This window comes from Crocodylus siamensis, chromosome 10 (genome assembly GCF_052110815.1).
Source record: "Crocodylus siamensis isolate JL-2025a chromosome 10, ASM5211081v1, whole genome shotgun sequence".
Taxonomy (NCBI): Eukaryota; Metazoa; Chordata; order Crocodylia; family Crocodylidae; genus Crocodylus; species Crocodylus siamensis.
Genome location: NC_143404.1, coordinates 70222202 through 70240857, shown reverse-complemented (window position 1 = coordinate 70240857; position 18656 = coordinate 70222202). Strand labels below are relative to the sequence as shown.

At 45.5% G+C, this 18656-nt stretch overlaps 1 long non-coding RNA gene across 1 annotated transcript; it reads right to left on the bottom strand.

Moving 5' to 3' along the window:
* Window positions 1–1241: 1241 nt before the first annotated feature.
* LOC149856803 (uncharacterized) lies at window positions 1242–11620 on the bottom strand. Its single transcript, XR_016438348.1, has 3 exons — window positions 11492–11620; window positions 10682–10822; window positions 1242–1345 (listed from the first exon to the last, which is right to left on the bottom strand). It is a non-coding gene; the product is annotated as an uncharacterized LOC149856803 (long non-coding RNA).
* Between the last annotated feature and the right edge of the window lie 7036 nt (window positions 11621–18656).

The following is an 18656-nucleotide window of genomic DNA, read 5'->3' as shown; positions in this document are numbered from 1 at the left end:
CACAATATGGTCCAGGGGTATAGGTTGTAGCTGTGTTGGACAAGGTCCTTTGGGTAAATCTGATATTGTTAATTAAACCAACTCAAATAATTGGAAAAATTCTCCTTTGCAAGCTTTTGGGTACAAACGCCCTTCATCAGGCAGAGGAAGCATCTCATGAAGGGTATTTTGTACCCAAACGCTTGCAAAGGAGATTTTTTCCAAGTATTTGAGTTGGTCTAATTAAAGATGTCAGATTTACCCAAAGATCCTGGTCTTCACAATATCATTCAACTCCCACTGGGTTCCAAGGCAAACGGATAGTGTTTAATCAGCAGAAGCCGAATCATTGTGATCCATCAGCACTAGAAATCGGTTCCTCCATCAGACCGGAAGGGACCGGGTTTTTTGGTGTGATTTCTTCCCCATAGGTTGCTAAGGCAACTGTTTATCAGGTCAAGATCAGTGTTTAAGTGAGACAAGGTTTTGTTTTGCCTCTGAAAATTAGCTGATTCCTTATAGTGCTGTTTTCTCCCCTAGAAAACTCCTGCTGTGTTTTTCCATTGTGCAGAGCATTGCACGTCCCAGCTTGAATTGTGTTCGGCATGTGGCGTCTCTGCGCTTGCTTGTTTGACGGATTTTGATTTATTTGTTTCTCAATGTTTGTCTTCAGGTGTAAGTGAGCTGATAATTATTTAAACTAGCAATCAACGCAGAGGTAAGCCTCTAGCAGAGACTCGGCACCCAGTGAAATGAGCCGATCAGCTCTTTAAGGCCTGATGAAAAGCTCGACATCAGTGGGGATACAGGTTTTATGAAATGACAAATGAACTTTTCCAGCCAGGAGATCTTACACTGCTCTCTGGTGAAATATGAATTTTCATTTCCACCTGGGAGAAATTTTAAAATCTTTGCATTCTCCGATGTCTGAGGAAGGGCGTGTGTGCCCGAAAGCTTGCAAATCCAAAGAAATGTTGTTTGCAGTGGTCTAGTGGTGTTAATAAAAGATAGTGCCTCTATTGCACTGACTGCTTTGACATCAAGAGAAACTCAGGCCCCGAAGACAATCCCCTTCTGTCTCACCTGGAAATCGTTCTGCACCACACCGCAAATTGAGGGAGTTTCTTGAACATCTGTCGGACAAAGGCAATAAGCATTGTCCCGTGGGTTCTCGAGTCCTGTTCCATCTTAAAAGTAGATGGAGTGGGAGGGGTTTCTCCTTTTTTTTGCCCAAACTCTCCTATTTTAAGGCTTTTGTAGGACTTCACTGCAAAGATTGTTAGGAACTATCTTCTAATCTTCAGCCTAAACTTCTTCTTGGCTAATTTATACCTGCTCACTTGATCTAAATGTGGAGTACAGCCAGCTAGAAGGAAGAGAGAGGGGAGAAGTTATATGATAGCATAAAATGTTGCTGGTACATTAACAAAGGAATAAACTGGAAAACCGAGTGCACATGCACACGCACACTCACACAGCCATGAACAGCATTCTCCAGCATTCAAAGCCATACTTGTCCCTTAGCCCATACAATTAATCTCAAGTGCAAGAGTTATCACCTCTCCAGTCATCCCTTCCCTGCAGACTTTCCCTATATCTGAAGAAGTGTTTGTGCTGGAAAGCTTGCAAAGAACAATTTTTCCAACCATGTAGTTGGTCTAATCATTTACCCAAAGAACCTGGTGTGACTTTTGGCTGTAGATGAAGGCATTAGCCGGCAGAGAAAAAAATCCAGCCATGTGGGGCCTGGTACTTAACTAATGATGGATAACAAAAGCCCTGTGCCATTGGTAAAGACCAATATTGTAGCCTGTGAGGTTGAACTGGGGCATGATCATTGATAATTTGCTTATTCGTGCCCATTTGAGGTCTCTGATTGTTCTCAGTTTCAAAGGCTGAGGTTTTACCACGTGTAAAATAAAGAAACGCATCAAAAAGGGGCTGGCTAAAACTTTCCAAATGTTGATGTTTCACTGCAAGAGTTCTTGAGAATTTCAGCAGAGAGAGCAGTAAAAAGAGCAATATCACTTCTACTCTGAGTCCTGATTGCCTTTTCCTATACACCAATATGGCTACAACCTGGATACCTGACAGCAAAAAGAGAAGGATTTTGTTTTCCCACAAAAAAATGTATGTCCAACAAAATCCAAAATTTGACAAAAAAGGGATGGAAAAAGGATGGTTTTAAAAAAATGAAATGATTACCTTAGTTTGACCATCTTGATTAGGAAGAAAAAGGGAAGATCATCCAATAAAATATCATTCTACTTTGAAAATGTACCTAGTTAACCCACTGAGGCACTTCTGAAGATCTCTCTAGGGTGCCTGTCTGTAGCTTCAGGAGCCTTAATTTCTAAAATCTGCCCTTCAGGTAAATACCCTGTGAAGTAAAGAATAAGGATCGAAAAATATATATGCCAAGGGGGTAAGCAAAGAATAATTTTCAAATACAATGATTTGTTTTCTGTGTTCTCTGATAGAGGAGAATTCTTAGGTAACCAAAATGACTGATTTTTGCCCCTTGTAAGAGTGAGAAGCAAAATTGCACCATTTTCTTTCTCTAGAGAGGTGGTTTTCCTCCATAATCTAGCTGACATGAAGCAGACTAGCAGAAGTTGTCTTGACATCAGAAGCTACTGATTATTATTTTCTGTCTGCAAAAAATGACTTGAAATGAAACACTGGCTCTGCTGCTGGTCTCTGACTTCCCGTAAGTCCCTGGAGTTGATGGAAGGGGTGAGGATGGAGTGCTTCTAAAAACAGTGTTGGCTTTCCTGGGTGAAGACCTTAAACCAAGAGGTTCAAAATAAAAGGCCACTTTTGAAAACATGACTATTAGCATCAATCACAAGGTTTATACCAGGAGGAAAAGATTTCAGTCGAAAGAATTTGTACCGTACCTTTGCCAGCAGAGCTACTAACTCAGCAGCATCCTGCAGTGAAGAGTTCCCCAGGTTAACAATAGATCCATTTGTGAAGCCATGCATTTTTCAGGAAGGTTTGTTCATAAACATTTTTGCATGAGTAAAAATGAGTGAGGGAGCCCTGCCACCTCGTGGCAGGTAGGACACAGCACCGAGAGCTGAAACTAAAAGTGAGTGACAAACTTCTGAGTCTGTCAAGACACGGCACATTTGCTGCCTTGTGGAATGGTTGCTTCAGTGTTGCACGGGAGGGAAATATTCATTAATCTGCAAATGAAAAATCTGGGAGGAAAACGACAACTTCTTAATTGTTTTTTTTCCTCCTGCTTTTCCTTTAAAGAATTTGAATTTTTGAAATCAGAAAGATTTAGTGAAACATGTTTTGGTTTGACCTGAGATTGAAGATTTTAGGGTTATGGATAGCAGAAACAGTCATGCACATTTAAGAGGAGAAGGGGCTTCCTGCGTGTGTCCGTAATCAGTGTAGCCAGAAGGAAATATGAATCCATCCTGCTCACCAGCAAACAACTTCGAGGTAAACCAGACTATTCCAACTTTTCTCTGAACCTAATCTGCCTAGAAAATTTACTTTTCCAAACAGGAAATTTTACCACCTTCAACTCTCCTATGAAATATGAACTTTCATTTCTACTTTTACAATCTTCTCCAATACCCGATGAAGGGTGTTTGTGCCTGAAAGCTTGCAATTAAAGATTTTGAGGGTTTTTTTTGCAAAAATCTAGTTGGTCTAATAAAAGATTCACTTCCACCATGGGTCTTGATTGCATAATCAGTGGCATGTTTACGAGCAAAGCCAAGGAAAATGGGATATTACAGCACAGAGGTTGTACTGCAGCATAACTCCCATCAGGGTTTGCATCTTAATGCAACTGGCATTGCCACTTGTTCTGGACTGCAGCTTTCACTACAGGCTCACCTATATTCAACAAATCCTCTCCCTCTTTGTGTGTGCGCCTTGTTTTGCGGGCTTCAGGATGCTGCACTCGTTTCCAAAATTTCAGGGGTCATTTTAGGCCCTGTTAGGCAGCACCTCATAGATTTGGGTAACAATCAGAGCATCAGAAAAGGAAAACGTGGGACACGGAGCTCACCCAGTGTCTGTTTAGCAGAACCAGAAGCTTCAGCCACCTCTGGGATCTGTTGGTCAAGTAACCCGCTGGGACAGACATTGCCATGTCCCTCCATAACACCCTCATCTCAGCGCTCCTTATGGTCCCAACAGTGTTAAAACTGCTGATCCACCCCCACCAAAAAAGAGTACACACAAACTGCAGATGCTTATTCAGCCTGACAACGGGTATTTATACCTAAAAGCTTGCAAAGAAGAAATTTGCCAACTATTTGAGTTGGTTGAATAAAAGATATCAGATTTATCCAAAGAACCTTGTCTGCCCATGTCCTTAGATCAACATGGCTACAGCCTACACCCCTGATACCCCAGATTGAAAGAAAACAAATGCAAGAGAGGAGGAGAGAGAGGTGGTGTCCCAGAGACCCCTGGAACAGTGCGGGGCTCTGATACAGGGAGAGGGGTCCTGGGAGTCGCTCAGAGCCATGTCAAGGCATGGTGGAGCTGGGAATAAGGGGACAGAGGCTCAGGCATACAGGAGAGGGGGAATGGGGGAGCACACTGGGTGCCTGCCATGGTGAGGTTTTGGGAGGTGCAAAGAGCCAGTCGTGAGAAGGACAGGAGGGCAGCACAGGGAAGTGGTGGGTTGCAAGGAGCCGTGGGCAAGCAATACGTTCAGCCTGCAGCGGCAAAGCAATGCATGAAATGCAACTGCTGCCTTTTGCTCCAGGGTGCTAGCTTTCTGCAGAGCAACTCTGCCATCGTGTGGCACCTCGACACAAACGCCTCAGTACCTCCAGCTCGCTCCCTTGCTGTCCTGTTCCCTACCCCCAGCTGCGAGAGAGAGCTGCTCTCGTGGAGGAGCGGAAGTGAGCCGAACTGACCTGCCCTGGGTTGGGTTGGGACCCAAACTACTTCAGAGCTGGGTGGATCTCTGCGGTGGGTATTTTACACCTGACTCTAGGAAGCATCAGTCTGATGATGGAGAACATTGCAAAGCATTCAGCGGAAAGGAAGGTCCCGTATGGATTAGGCCCGTCCCCGACGTCCTTCCAGCAGAATATATGACACCTTTGCTTTGGGGAGAGCTGTGCTCCACACGCTCCGCTCTCACCTGCCTATGCACAGTCATGCAGCAATGATGATGATAATTCCTAAATCCTTTAGCTTGTCGTCTGCATCCATTAAAAATGGAAAAGAACGGGGATGGTGCCTGCGACTCATTAACTCGCTCTCTTTTCTTTGCACATATGTCACGGAGGTTTAGCAGCGCTGAACACCAGCATAATTGAATTGTCAAGTGGTGGGAGATGGTTACGTGGCCGTGCATGGCTCAGCCTTTCATGTAGTGATTTGCTGCATTTATTGACAGAAATGCGCTCCCGACTTTCAGCTCAGCACATGTGGCAAGCCTTAAATTGCGATGTGCTCCAAATGCTGGTGTTCAGCCCTTTGGAGAATAGACATGGCCACTTACCCACATGCTTAGGGTGCTTTCAGCAATTGAGAGTGATTGGAGTTTCATTAAACATTTCTGAAGTCACACTGGCACATTTTGGACTTCATTCGCTCTCCTGAATCCCGTCGGCACGTCAGGTCTGATCTGATCCCTGATTTTCAGAGGCTGGGAAGGAGGAGGATTCTCCATTAGCACCTACAAGGGATTTGGCTGGCGAGTCCCGGTGAACTGAGTGGGAAGATCCTGTTTACACAACTGTTGCTCTGAGTCTGTCCTTGATGGACTCCCGTAAAATTAAAGCATATGCTTAACATTACGTTTGGAGAGCAGGGGATTTCGTAGCAGCTTTTAAATATTGGAAAGGCTGCCATGCATACAGAAGAGGAAGCACGACTGCTGTTCCTTGCTTCTCAGGGCAGGATGTGAAGCGGTGGGTTTAAATGGAAAGAAAACGGGTTTATTTTAAATCCCAAAAGAAACAACTTCATCTCTAAGACCCAAAGGATAATGAAAGAAGCTGCTTATTTAGCACAGCGCCCTCACCACCAAGCTATTACCTCTCCTAGGACAGGCCTTTTTGACCTGAGAGTCTATCCTGAACCTCAGCCACTCCATGAAAATCCCATCACAATCCACAGGGCTGAGAAATGCTTCTTTCTATTCAAGGAGAAAAAAGGCTTCTTTTTAGGGGGGAAAAAGTCCTGCCCAGCTACAGACCTAAGTTTTGCTTTGTCGATTATAAGCTATGCATACCCTTGTTTCCGATCTGGACGCCCCACAAATTTTATGAAGCTTGTGAGGTTACATTACTATGCAGAAAACACAATCAGGCCCATGCTGGTGTATCCGCAGTCTAAAATAAGGACCTTATGATGTGTGCATTTAAAAAGCCAGCATGAAATGCTGCAGGATGAAGAAACAGAGCACCACAGAACAAGACCTGAGCCAAAGGGAAGGAACAGGTGCTGAACACTGCCAAAAAAGCATAATCCTGTCGGAAAACTGCTGACCAACTGGCCTCTATCCAGATTCAGGTAATTATTATGGGGCCTTGCTGAGGTCCAACGTCGTAATTCAGTTTGCCTGATATGAAATCCCGTCAGTATGCCAGGTTCGATCAGCCGGTAGCTCTCTGCAGGCTGGATGCACCGTTCACCCGGGACTCCCTGCAACCCGCCACTTCCCTGGGCTACCCTGTAGCTCCCTGGACTACAAGTAGTTCCCTTCAAAGGTAGGCAGATGATTAGCTCTCCTTCTTACGTTCCTACAGAGATCCCAGCTCTAACACTCACTAAAGTCTGCTCCACAGCCCTTCGCTTTAGCAAGAGGTTTCCAGCCTCGTTTGCCATTATGGATCATGATTGACAGCACGTGGAAACCGCTGCATGGAGGATGCTGTCTGAAAGGGTAGCAGCAATGGATTTAACAGCTTGTAGACCCAGATGATACGGATTCAAATGTCCCCGTAAAGCAGCTGCAATCCCGACCTGTTTGCAGAGCCTGAACCGGATTGAGACCCGGTCCTTTTATTCCCCCAATAGTCTCCTGATGTTGCAGACAGAGGGTCCCAGTGTGAATCTCTGCAGACCACATCTTCAGGGACATCGTTAGAGAAGGAGAACATTTCTAAATATGATGCACTGAAGGATTTCTTTAAGAAATTTGCAGGCTTTTGTCAGTGCAGACAGGGACGGGGCTTGTCTGGTTCACATTGTAGTCTCACTTGGGACTCAGTCGCTCACGCTGCTGATGGCTCCCTTCTCCTATTTTTATGCCACTTTATTGAAAAGTTTACGGTGGAGGAATCAATTCAGTGGAAAGTAATATATACTGGGGGCTGTGTGAGGTTCTCAGACCAAGCACAGAAACCTTTTTGTGCATCACTAGCCACTCTCCCCTCGCTTCCGGAGGTAGAAAAGCCTTTGTGTAATAACAACTTCTGGTTGCTGAAGATGCTGCAGTGTCTGAAGAAATTAAGAAATCTAAGTGCAGGAGTCGCTAGACTTAAGAAAATGGCTTCTGTGTTTGAAGTGACAAGAAGCGGAACAGGACAAGGGAAGAAGGGGGAATGGAAAATGTTTGGTGGGGGATGAGCCTTAATTGATCTCACATCTGGGGAAAGATGCTGTATAGTCTCTTTGTGCCCCTCAACAGACCTGGGTTTGTTATAGCACTTGGGGTGGGAGGAGGAAATGGGAAAGGAAGGGATACTGAATGTCTTCCAAGCCAGAGCGCGGACAGAGACTCGTTGTGGGAGCAAGGTGTCTGAGCTGATATAGTCTAGCCTGTGTTTTTTGAGATTGTCCACAGAATTAATAAACTCTTTTGAGTCGTGCTGACTTAAGGAGAGTCAGGGAGTCTGCCTCACTTTCCTCACAACACACACGGAGATGCATGGACACACATAGACACATGGACGCACATGGACACACAGATGCACATGGATGCATGGACACACATGGACACACATGGATGAGTGGACACACATGGACACACTGATGCACATGGACACACATGGCTGCACATGGCTGCACATGGATGCATGGACATGCATGAATGTACATGGACATGTGAACACACATGGATGCATGGACACATGGACGGATGGACACACATGGACACACAGATGCACATGGACACATGGATGCATGGATGCATGGACACACAGACACATGGACACACATGAATGTACATGGACACATGAACACACATGGATGCATGGACACATGGACGGATGGACACACATGGACACGCAGATGCACATGGACACATGGATGCATGGACGCATGGACACACAAAGACACATGGACACACATGAATGTACATGGACACATGAATGTACATGGACACATGAACACACATGGATGCATGGACACATGGACGGATGGACACACATGGACACACAGATGCACATGGACACATGGACGCATGGCCACACACGGACACATAGGCACTCATGAACACACATGGACACATGAACACACATGGACACGCAGATGCACATGGACACATGGACATGGACACATATGGATGTATGGACACACATGGACACACACGGACACACATGGACATGTGGGCACACAGACGCACACAGGCATAATCCCTGATGTAATTCACCTTAAAATGTCATATTTCCTATATTCGTTTTAAAAAATTCCTCCCAGGTTTCCTAAGCAAACGAGTCTCCACTCGCATATTCTGAAAATCCCGGCAGATTTGATGCCAACCTATTTTTAAATTATTTCAGATGTATCTCTCTCTTTTTTTTTTAAACTTCCCACCACTGTGGTTGTCGCTGCAAAGATGGACATTGGAAGCCTCCTCTGAAGGGATCTGCTCAAGGCCAGCATACATCCCATCCATGTCAGAGCTCTCCTGTGCTAGAAATAGGAAGTCACAAAAGAAGAGAACAAGGTGATCTCTTTTTCAGGTGTGCCATCGATAGCCTCTGATCATTTTGGGGTGGGGTGGGAGGAAATATGCTCATCTGATGAAAAACTGCCCCCCGGTACATAACCTGAAGTTAGGAGAATTCTGTCTGCAAAAACAACCTTAATTCTGCCATCTCCTAAGCCTGGAAGGTTCAACCGTGTTCCTTCAATGGTTGTTGTTTATATGCAATCCTTCACGACATGCCCCAACTCATTCGTTCCTTGAGGAGGATTCACAGCTCCTTCTGTTATTAAAATTGTGGGCACTTGAGGGTGAAATGCACCTTTCTACCGAGGTCCGATTCAAGGCCCATTCACCACCTAACCCTCCAAACAGGCTGTAAGTGGGACTTAAACGATGGCTCATTAGAGCGGGGGCCAGAGGGGCACCAGCAAGTGTTTCATGAGTCTGGGGGGGTAAGGCTCACTCCACTACCTCCTAGTCCTTTCATCTGAGAAATAGCCCTGGAGTGGCAAATCAGGCTTGAAACCAGAAGTGGTCTCTCTGCCTTGCCAACAAACCCTGTAATGCATTAGCTTGAAGTTGAAATCTCAGTAAATGTCACTGTTGCCTGGAAGTGGAGCAGGGTTAAAAGCGCGGGGAGGACCCCATCTGGGTCTTGTACAATGACTTTCAGAATTCAATTACAGCAACATTGAGAGGAGCTTCACCAAGTATAATCAGATCTTGTCAGGGAAATCAGCGGTGGGCTGCTTGAAGCCTTCACAGCCTGAAATGGCAGCGTGGCCGAATGAGCCTGCCCTAGCATCGGCGCTTTCAGCGATGAGTAAATGTTTATGGGGGAAGGAGAAGGTGACATTCTTGTAACCTCTGCTGGAATCCAGCACACGGAAATCATTGCACACTCCCAGCGATTCAGCCCTTCGTGCTCATGGATGCACACCTGCACACTCATTACTGCACAGATTGGCAGTCACCTTATATGCTTGCGTGCCCACACATGAGCAAATGCAGGTGCAGAACCAGCCTTCTTTCACATGCACTTACATGGCCAGAGTAACTCTTCATTGGGCCAAAAGTTCCCCCACTGGACTCATCTCCTAGTCTATAAGATGTTTTCTAGGTAGGCAAGTTTCTTGGGGTAAATCCGATATCTTTTATTGGACCAAATTAGATACCTTTTATTAGATGTTTGCTAGAACACATACGGCACACTTACGGCCACGTGCTCTTGACCCAGGACTCATAAACACAGATTAAAGCAGCATAGTGCCTTTTGTGATACCACGTGTAACACCACAATCTGCCTCAAACAAAAGTACTTATTAAAAAAAGCAGTTGCAACTACAGACCCAGACAGATTTCTACAGAGCTTAAGCCCCAGTTTGGTATCTCTTGTTTACCAGGGAGTATATTCTCCCTGGATCTCTGCACAGCATGCAGAGGTATCTTGTGGCTGGAAGTTGAGTCTAATACTGAAAGTTGATTTTAAATTATCCATAGGTTGTTTTACTCAAAACCTGGATCAAACTAGGAGATTATAGCCAGATCAGAAGCATTTGGTATTTTATCCTCAGCTTGGTTTCATATTAGAAGATGGATTGGCCAAAGCCTTGAGATGGTTTTTATTTTTCAAAGTTTTCCATGCATAGGCATGGACCCACATGTAAATGACAGTGATTCAGCAAAAATAGGGGGAAAAACCTGGACTTCCCCCATTGCTTTAATTATTCCGTATATGCCACTTGAAGATAGTCATGCATGAGGTTTATATGCATGAGTTTTGTATGCTCTGTTGTTGCATTTATAAGGAAACCCTCTGCAACCCCAGGGTACCTTTGGTGTCCTGTGAAGGTCTGTTGTCCCAGTGACATGAGGGATCAGCCAGAAGCTCCTTGTTCTTTTTATGGGTGCGTGATGTGGTTTCAGTCCCATGTTTTAATCCAGGATATTCTGCCGGTTCTTCCACTGACACAACTGCCATGAAGAAATGTAAAGCACTCAGTCTCACATGCGGTTGTGAATATTTTTTCCCTGATATTTCCTGGCACGGGTAGCTCAAGGCTGGGAAACTCACTTTAGAGAGAGACAGCAATGACTGTGACTATCAGGAGCGTAGAGTAACCAAACAGCTCACTTCTAGCACTAACGAGGTTGTCCCCATTAAGACAATTCTAATCAGTATGAGGGAAGAAAACCAAGTGGCCTTTGAAATTTTCCATTTGTCATCATCTAAGGTGCTGAGGTACACTCATACCATCTCATGATGATGAGTGCGGTATGTTGGCATATATTTAATGGGGAAAGGGACTGAAGTCTGTGGGAGGACAGAAATATTCTGCGTGAATCCTAGCGGGCTGATTTAAGGCAATAATCACTCCAAGGAAATATCACTCCAGAACTAGCTGGAAATGCCTTTTAAAAAAAAAAAAGGGTTCTCACTAAGGACCCTATTTCTGACAGGGGCATAGTGGACTCTGTCTTTGGATAGCTGAATTGGACTATAGGACCTCTTGAGGTCTCTTCTGTTCTTCTGGTTTGAGATGTTGTGCCTTTCTTTTGCTCCCTTGATTTCAGTGGGACTTTTGGTGGAGGAGACTAGTATCCCAAGAAGGTCATAAGTGAGTTCCCAGCAGAGATCCCTACCTCCCAAAGAAACCCTTGTTGGGATTGTTGTAATGCCATGATGAATCAGCCTGCCAAGATTTAGTGCCGCTGAACAGTTTGGCCACTTCCCTGAAAACCGGAGAGCAGCGCCTGTCAGCTGGAGGCCTCCCAAGAGCTGGACTCCTCCCAAGGTTGTTTTTACTTCTTATCAAGAAGGAAAGGCTAGGAGGTCTCCCTCGCTGGCGGCGTTTGCAGCTGCTCCTGAAAGCATGGAAAGAGGGCAAATAACTTTTTAAAGTTTAGCTATCTCAAACTTTCAAAGGTGGAGGTCGGCTCATACTGGAGGCCAAGCTGAGGGCCGTTGCTGATTTCTTCGTTTCCCGAGGGACGATCCGGTCTCCAGGCCCTTCCTTCTCAGTGGTCTGAGTAGCTTATCGTGTTATGTACAGACTCCAGAGCAACTTTAACTCTTTCTCCTCTGTTCCCATTGAAGCAATTCTCCTGTTCTGTGTAACTGGGATCAATAGATGGCAGCAGCTTCAAAGAGTGATGGTGCTGCTGAAACATTAAATTGTGTTCAAGGGCTCTGGAAGGCTCTTACTTGTCATTTAGCCCCTTGCATCCTCGCCTTCCCTTTCTCCGGCATTGCTACGCTGCTTGAGCTTAAGGTGGCAGCAGAGAAGAGGACTCTGGTATTTCTTTGTGCATGCTGCGTTGGTGGCTCAGCTTGATAATGGCTGCTCTCTGCCTGAGGCCATCAGTATTTCCTAGTTGGTACCCACCACGACATGCATCCATAGGTGAAATGTTGTGGTCTAAAGGCAGGATGCAATATAGCCTGGGAGGTCTGACGAGTCCTCTGCATGTGCGTGCATAAATGCATGTGTAAAAGTGTCTCGGGGATGTTTTGTACACCCAAAAGCTTGCAGGAAAAGATAATTTTTTTCTTTTGCCATGTCTTCATTGGTTTAATACAAGGTATCATCTCTGAACCAAGAGGTCTAGAGTCTTGCATTTCTCCTTTGTGCAAATGTGTGACTCTGTTGGTGTGGCAAAATTCTCATTACGTTGCGTGACAACGTGGCCCCCAAATGCATGAACATGTAGGAAAAAAAACCACCCTTGAGTATTGTTCACAACTATATGAAGCAAAGAGGAGCATCCTCATAAGGGGCACTGTACCCTTCTCCTTCCGCAGATAACACGGTGGGTTGTCAATGCTGCTTTTTGCATCATGAACCACAAAAACTGGACAATGAGGCAAGGACCTCATGTGGGCAGCCCCCCAGAGACGATAAAAGATGTACACTGAGATTAGGTTCCTCAGGGCTGCATCCAGTGGTTGAGGATATGGATTGCCTTGTAAAACTAATGGGAATTTAGCAAGTGAATGGCTTAACGAGCACTGATAATCCCAGGCATATACCAAAGGTGGGGATAAGATCAATGTAGGGTGACACAGGTAAGCTTAAAACAAGGGGTAACTGAGTTAAGAACTGCAAACGTTAAAGCAAATAACCGGGAAACTTTTCCAGCGAGCAAAAGCGATTTGCATGTGGACTACTGTACTCTCCTAAAGAAGCTCCCCTTGCTTGGCAGATTTGACACTCGACCATACAAAAGCCCCTTCAATTATACAGGGGAATATCTTGTGCTGGCAGGGGAAGGACTTGCTGATTTAAGCATCAATCATTTCCCCCCATCCTATGTTCCTGTAATTATGTCAGCTATAAAGTGACAAGACGGTGATTCAAATGCAGAGCCACCTGCAAGTCTCATAATAGTCCGTGGGCCGTCCAGATGTTCAGCGCTTCTCTGTAGTTGGTCCCAAGAGCCCGGGTAATCGGCTAGAGGCCCTGCCATTGGGAAGCCAGACACCTCTCCCACCCAATCAGTGACATGATTATAACCACGGCTCTTGAAATGCACGGCTGCTTTTCATAATCTGTTTTTTGTGGGGCTGGGAAGAACTCCAAGGCAGCTGCGTTAGACTTGGTCAGTCTTCAATGGCAAAAATCACACGGAGGAGAAATTATTATTATTATTATTAATAATAATAAAGTCAGCAACTCCTCCGGACCTCCACACTCAAAAAGGTTTGCCTAGGAGGTTTGTATCAATTATCACTTCGTTTGAGCTGGCTCCCCCATGCTGGTATCGCATACGGCATCCGTGATGCACAAAAGCGCCGGCAACACTTGTCTGCGTTTACAAAGTTCATCAAAAAAAAAAGCAAGAGGCCTCCTCTTCACTTCATTCGTCTTCATTTAGAATTGGCTGCCAGGACCCCGCAGGGAATTAGGGTTTGATTTCTGTTGTTCTGTTCTTATTGGTGGCTCGAAATGGTGATCTATGAAGCCGCTTGATTTTCATTAGCAGCACCGCAAGCCCATACTACCCCTCTCCTCCACGTTCAGCCAAACCCCAGGACTGCGGGGTGGTTTTGTTCTCATTTTCTTTGAGTTGCAAGGTGGGACTTTTATCCAGGATGAAGTCTGATTTGACATCCGGCTGTAGAGCCCAGTCCAGCTCCGGGCCTGAGTTCACAGAGAGGTGGGTGAGGAGGATTCAAACAAAACACACCCTCCTCCGAAATCTCCACTTTGACAGATCTTAAATCAGTGCTTAAATGCTCCTTGGCAGACAACCCGGTGGGACCGGAGAGCTGGGAAGTCCAACGAGACCTTTCTTCCAAGCTCATGTCTCCTTGCCAGCTGGGACTTGCAAGATCCAAAGGGATCTGCACCTTCCTTGCTGCTTGCTGGAGGAGGCTGGCAGAAAATTAAGGACCGAAGGACTTCCAGAGTCTGTCGTGTCAACGTGGACCACGTGGTGGATGGCATCCAAGCCAGGCTTATGGAGATCTTCACAACTTTTAATTTAGGTGCCAAAGGGAAAGGGAGCAAGGAACCCATCGAGAAGGGACCCTGTGTATAGATGGTCGGGTTTCTCATGCATGTGTCTCAGATGAAACCCCCAGCGCAGAATCTCCTCGCTCACCTCTACAGAAGTAGTGATGGGTTATTATTTGGGGAAGCAAGACTGGCAAAGATTAAAGATGTTGAGAACTGGAGTTTGGAGGGACTGACACGATTCACACCTGGCTGTTGGATTTGTCAAATACTTTCAGCTCTAAAATAGTGTGTGGGGGGGCAAATATTTCTTTTAAACTTGAAATATTTCATTTTTACATTGCCTAAAGCCACCCATGTGTCCTAGGAACATTTGTGGAACAAAGCTTTCCAACTCCAGCTCTTTGCGGCTGTTGCTACTTCCATGCAGATGGTCACTTGCATTCATTTTTGTAACAAGAAGTGTTTCAAAACTAACCCCAGGCCCTATGGGACAGGCCACATCCACCCAGCCACAGATCCTTCCCTGAATAGCATGATGTCTGATCTTAACAGCAGCACTGCATCGTTGAAAATGGAAGATCTAGATCCACAAGGGTCTGGTCCGGAGACTTACCCGGGTGCTTAACTTAAGCTTCGAGGGGAGGTGCTGTGTGTTATAATAGTTTTCCAAAAGGGTTGTTGGGAGAGGGATGATATGGAAGTACCTATGGAAGAAGGATAACCCCCCCGCCCCTTTCCCCACCGCATCTTAGCTCCGTCTCTTTCTGGCTGCACACACAGCATCGCCGTCTTGATGACACCAAGCGCAGGGAACCACATCAGAGCATCGTTTCTGTACGAGGCTTTCTATAGGTACCAGTCTCACCCACCGTGCGTACCAACCTGAAACACTTTCAAGTGAAGCATCTGCACACCTGGTCGATGTTCAGACTGAGATGTCCAAAGCAGCGCCTCCATGCAAGTGCCCAGTCAAGACAGAGGCGGGCCTCACAAAAATGCCGAAAATGTGAGTGATCTCCATATCAACCCAAATGCATTTATCAACAGAGGAACCCAACAAGTGTATTCATCCCTATTTCCTTGCCAATATATATATAGATTTAATTTATCTATATTTAATTATGTAGAAAAAGAACCAGTGGCTGAAAGGCACGGAGCGTTAAGAGAAATTAAAGGGCAAGAGAGACACAAGGAGGAAAAGGGAAAGACTGAGCTCATCTTGATGCCTTTTAAGCCACTCAGATGAAGTTCATTTCTCCTTGTCTGTACAAGGCTGGACTTTTTGCATTTTCATGGTAAATTTGTTTACCGAGCCGTTGTTGAAATTCTGGAAGCAGAGAAAATGCATTTGCTCCATAACCTTTCCGGATCTGACAAGTCCTATAAAATCTATTAAAGCCTTTAATGAAATCCGCGCTCAGAGCCAGCTCCCGTGAATGAATGTGGAATCGGAATTTAAATTAAAATGTTGTTTTTGTAGTCTTGTGCGTGTTAGCCTGGGCAGAAATTAAAGGGACAGGCCATTTTTTCTTTTGGTTGGGGTTTAGGTTCCATTTGGGCTGGCACTCATCCCAAAAAGTCTGTCGCAGCACAAGGGAGGGAGACGTCTACCAAGGGGATGCTGCTGGATTTGCTGGCTGGTTGACAGGGGTCAGCCGCAAGCACGAAGCCTTGCGTATCAAATCACTGCAATTAGGAAAGCTACCCCGGTTAATTGTCAGCCATGCCCATGAAATGGAGTGCAGGACACTTGTCAGCAAAGGGAAGGGTCTGGGCTCTGATTTCCCACTTCTTCACCCTGCGGAGGAGGCATCCATTTTACCAAGAGCGACTGGTGCTAGCTGCCAGAGCCGGCTAACCAGGTTGGGCAGGGAGTGCGCTGCCCTCCTTTGAGCAGCCGGTGCATCCTGCGCACTCTGGAAAGCATCAGAAATGTCTTTGCAGCAGAAGTGTGTAGGGCTGTGCTGCTGGGCGTTGCTCATGCAATGCCAGAAGCACGTGGCCAAGTAAATCCACCGCCGAGAGCTCCCGATATTCTCCGTCAACGACAGGGCCAGTTCCAGAGTCCCAAGCCCAAGGTCCAAAAGCCCAACTTGCTCCCCACCATTGCTTCCTCCCTTCTTGAGGTCCCGTCTTGGATCATCCAGCAACCCCCTCTCCCACCACAGAGCACCAGGCTACAAGTGACCCTTTAAATCAGGATTACTAAGTCACAGGGACTAGCCACAGTGCCCACCTTCCAGTTAATGGAAAGTTTCTGCTCAGATCCTGGACATACAGCTTTCCCTCTCTCTGTTAAGGCTGGTGTTTAGGACTGGAGGATCCTATCTGTTCCTTGTTAAAAAGACGGCAGCTTGTGGAACATTTGTCATCGTACTTTTTTCTGTGTAAAGGCCCCTTTTTGTGACAACCGGGACATTTCCACAAGAGATTCCCGTTCTCATCACTGCGTTCTGTGTTTTTACCACTAAGCCGAAAAACATCATCAATTTGCGGGGCAGGGGTTGATGAACAGAAGAGAACCCATGAAACATATTGTTAAAAATGAATTTAATGAAAAATAAAATACATTTACTAATCAATTCTATTAAGAGGATACATGTTGAACCTCGCAAATATATATAGTCTGCTTTAACTTGATATGAAAGAAATATGACCACACTAGTGTATCTCTTCAAAGCATTTTATAGCAATAAGTGATGTTTATACCCTTTGAAACAAATGGGAAATTGCTACCATGCCTCTTTCAAGAGCAGGAAACCAGGGCAGGCATGTTAAGTGACTGGGCTAAGGCTCTGAAGAATTCAGTGCCGGAGCTGAGATGATGTAGAGCTGTCTGGCTGGACAGCAGAGGGTATTTCAGAAATATAAATATTTTATCATTGGAATTAGTGTTGCCAGCTGCCAGGCTTGAGATCTGCTCACAAACTGTACTTACCCGTAACAGATATGAGCTAGCCTATTAAAGTAGTACTGGGTTCTTGTAATTATTAACTATTTGTTTTAAGCTAGTACTTCCAAGCCTGCATTTGAGGGTGCATTAGACTAGACATTGCAGAAATACTTAGGGACAGGCTGTCCTCACCCTCAAGACCTTATACTCGGCATAGATTTAACCGGGTCCAAATTTGACCCTACCCGAAAATGGCATTTGGAGCCAAAGCCTGATATATGGGTGTGTGTTGTGTCAGCAGTGTTTGCAAGGGCACCCATTATCCAGACAAAGTCTCTGTTACCAAATGCTATTTGCAGAATGATATGTAATGACCAGGGATCCTGGTTTCCTCTGATTTAAAAAAAAAAAAATTCCCCAATTGTCAGGTTAAAAAAAGTAACCCTAAATCAGGGAAAAGGAGAACGTTTACAATCTTACGTCTGAAGAAGGGTGCTTGTGCCCAAAAGCTTGCAATTAAAGATTTTTTTTTTTTTTTTTTTGCAAAAATCTAGTTGGTTTTTGCAAATAAAAGAAAAGAGAAGATATCACTTCTACCACAATTTCGGATTCCTTTTGCCTCTAGACTAGCACAGCTACAACCTGGCTACCTAACCCAAAATCCACATTTTTCCTTCATTAAAATGAAATGCCACTAATACATAGAAGGGTTTTTAAACCTGAAAGCTTGCTATCATTTTTCCCCCCAACTATTTAAGTTGGTCTAATAAAAGATATCATATTCATCCAGCGGACCTTGTCTGCCGATGTCCTGAGACCTACATGGCTACGACCTATACCCCACTAATAAATAGATATAGAAACAGTGGTGTTTTATTTTAATCATGGAATAATGTGGACTTTGTGTTACTTTTTTTTAAACTGAAAATTGGGGATTTTTTTTTTTGTTATTGGAGAAAACCAGGGTCCCTGGTGATGCTGGCTTGTGTCTGTGAATCAGCACAGCGCTCAAGCACATATGTAGCTCTGGCGAACACGACTGGCCCCAGCTTGGAGCTCTGTTCAGGCCTCCAGGATTTCTTGGCTTTCGACCCAGGTGTCGAGAACTGATTTCCACCAGTGGCTGCAGATGTGGATGTGCAGTGATTGCACAGGGGTTTGAATATGCAAAATAGCCCTCAGTGAAGCACACGCCTGCCCGTGCCTCCATGCCAAGGGCCAACCCAATTCTTGAGTGGCTTCCACTGACCCGGGCGATCCTTCCTCGCTCGTGCAGGGTGAGATCGCGGTCTCCTGGCGTGCACACGATGCAGCAGACGTGTCACCTGGCCTGCCTCCCCCGGCTCCCTTACCCGCTAGCAGGAAGTGGAAACGGAGGAGACGCCAACTCTTCCAACGAGTCGTGTCCGTTCCCACCCCGTTGACTCGGGAGCAAAAACGAGGCAGGACGGGTGCT